This window comes from Anopheles ziemanni, chromosome 2 (genome assembly GCF_943734765.1).
Source record: "Anopheles ziemanni chromosome 2, idAnoZiCoDA_A2_x.2, whole genome shotgun sequence".
NCBI classification, from domain to species: domain Eukaryota; kingdom Metazoa; phylum Arthropoda; class Insecta; order Diptera; family Culicidae; genus Anopheles; species Anopheles ziemanni.
Window position 1 is genome coordinate 9,556,261 of NC_080705.1, and position 3,077 is coordinate 9,559,337.

Genomic DNA, 3,077 nt, shown 5'->3' on the forward strand with positions numbered 1-3,077 from the left:
AGCCATGAGTCATCATAAAGCAAAGTCTTATCTTTTTGTCTCAAGTATGGAAGCCAATCGGAGTTGAAGTGAAAAGTTGAATTCGTTTTTCGTTCGACCATGGGCCCGAAAGTAGCTAACGGGTGGGAAACGAGCGACTTCGGTGCTCAATAGTGATTATTTACGGATTGTTGAATTGAAGAATGAAAGCATCGGTAAAAGAACAGAAAGAGTTTAAAGTTAAGGATAGAGTGAGAAGTTAAATTCGTATCGTTCTGGATAGAATGTATTTTGAAGCCTGAAACCTTAGCCTTGGAGTCGAAATATCTACAGTTGTAACGAATTATTCATTGCTTCGTACTTGAAATGTTATTTCTTCCAATTGCTTTTTGAACTTGCTAACTGCAAATGATGTATTATTTAAAACAATTTTTAACATACTTTATGTCTTGCTTAAATATGTGCCAATATATCCGTTTTAACTTTCTCAAATCTAGTCTATAAACTTCATAAAGCTCTACACTGAATTGAATTCACATTTTCCACGCTTCCCCTATTGTATTTCGCAAATTTTCAATCGAAGCATTGCTTTTGCTAAACGAGTTCACATTTGGCTTTTTATTTATAGTGGCACATAGCGATAGATATTCGGTGATCAGTAGACAAACTCCTCTTCTGGCCCATATTTCCCTTCTGTATAAGGGCTTCGTGCTCCGGAAAATGCTTTTCTATGGTGTTCCATTCGTGCTTTCCTCGATACGCTCTATTTAATCCTCCGTCGGTTATTATCAGGATTTTCACGGCGCATCCAACCGAAAAGTATGTGACACGAATGGTGAAACATTTTTGAAGATGATACACTACTTCCACCCTTACTTTCCGCTGAATTCCGCGTCTTACGGCAAGAAACCGTTGCAAAGGACGGAAGCGCGTTAGGGAAAGTGTAAGTGAAGTGCCTTGCGTCAGTAAGGACGTTATTTACGGGTGGGACCCAAGGCGAGCGGATTCGGATTGTTCAGATACTAAGGGGACGAAAGCACTAGCGAGCAGCGCATTGGTAGGAAACACGTACAGCGTTTCCATAGCTGGCAACAAATGGCACGTCGCCACGGTGAACTGGACCGGCAGCGAATGGCACCGGATCAGGACGTTGATGTATCTGGAGTAAGTTATTCCGCCTCAGCGCGGCGAGTTCTTTTAAGGATCAGGTGGGATTTGGTGATTTGCGAGGAATATTTGTAAGTGCACTCTATTTTGCGCACATACAATAGTGGGTGTGTATAGTTCCTTTACTGGGAATTCTCAAAAGTGGTTTAATTTTTCTATCGACTGAGAAATCTTTGACTAAAATTTAGGGATTTTTCCTGTCTGGATCCTCTTTGGTAGTTTTAATAGAGTGATCAGAAATTTTGCTTGTAATTCAGTGCATTCTTCTTTCGACAATCTTATGGGTTATTGTAATCTCACCAACATATGAAACATATGTATACGGAAACGATTTTAAACATTCTCGACATCGACACGACATCGAAAAAGAATTGTTACATGTGAAATGGTACAAACATTTAGTGAATATTTCACATTAATCTGTACTTGATTTGGATTAATCGCAAATATCATCTTTAACTTTCTATTTCGAAGGATCAACTTTAACTTTCGAGATACAGCGAGTTTTTTTGTGGAATAACTAGACTCAAATTTTATGACAGAAAAAAATCGGCTTGAGGAATCATAGGTCAAATGCATTGAAAAGACACCGTCTAGTACAACTTTTGCTCCGCTTCTTTCATTCTTCAGCATCCCGTTCCGCATCAGAGCATAGCGCACATAGTTTTGTCGGCACGGGCTACTTCCTTTCGTGGAACTCCATTTTCTTCCTTCACACTGCTCGAAAGCAAAATAGATACCAACACACAAAAACAACCCCACATTCCTATGGCCAATAGAAACAGACCGCCAAAAGTGAACGCTCGCGACGGAAACTTGAAGAAACTAAAGCGCCTCGTTAAAAAGGCCCTCAAGGTATGCAACTCGTTGAAGCGTAAAGGGAAGGAATTGGAAAGGAGTGAGGTACATTAGGGTTAAATTCGGCATAAATAGTTCGTGGCGACCGAGAAAAGTTTTTCAGTAATTTTGCAAATGCGTTTGTACTCCGCAGCCGAAGCAAAAGAAAGGAACAAAAGCATTCTTTTGTTATACTGCCGTGAAATGATCGTTGTGAAATTTTGATTTTGCCCTGGATTTGCATAAATGAATCAACATTTAAGATTAAAACTAATATAATATTAAGCATAAATCATTTTCTCTCCTAAACTTTACTCTCTTTAAATATTTGCCTTATATAAAAATATCTTTGCTGGAGTAATTCTAAGTAAATTAGAAAGAAAATGAGTTTAAAAAAGATTAATCTAGTGTGCTTTTGTTTTTTTAAACATGCAATGTCTTGTGCATCGATATAAAACCGTCGATAAGCAGTTTACTTTTGCCAATACATCACCTTTCTACAAGGAACCCATTTGTCACTTTGTCACCACAAGAGTCGGAAGATAATAATTTCCGAGGAATGCTTATCTTGTACGTCTCATAAATTTTATCTTCACCGCAGGGGGACGCTAGGAATTTCCTGTGGGCGGGACAACGTTCCACTTCACCAAGAACGAGCCAGCCTCCGAAGGTTGTTTCGAAAATCTATCTTAAGAATTACAGCGAACCTAGGCGAAAGGAACGAATTCCCCTGATTTTTTTCGCTACCGAATTATTGACGTTCGGAAAATCTTCGTCTTCGGGTGCTGTTACTTCGGGAAAGGCTACGAAATATTTCCGGCAATAAGGGGAAATTTCTTTCTCAAGCGGAAATGCTTCGTTCTGAGCCGAAAAGAAACATTCGGAACGTGGTCGCTTAGAATAGACATTCACAAAAGCCGGAGTTTTTAGTTTAGTGTCCTTTAGCGTCTCATCGCTTGCAGATGGACTCGGTAGCAATGGATGTTTACAATCTACATTCCGATTCTGGATTATTCGTAAGGTGTGTCCGCTCGCGTGCTATTTTGCTTCAGACGTTATTTTGTGGGCCTTTTTTACGTTTTCCGCTTCGGGTG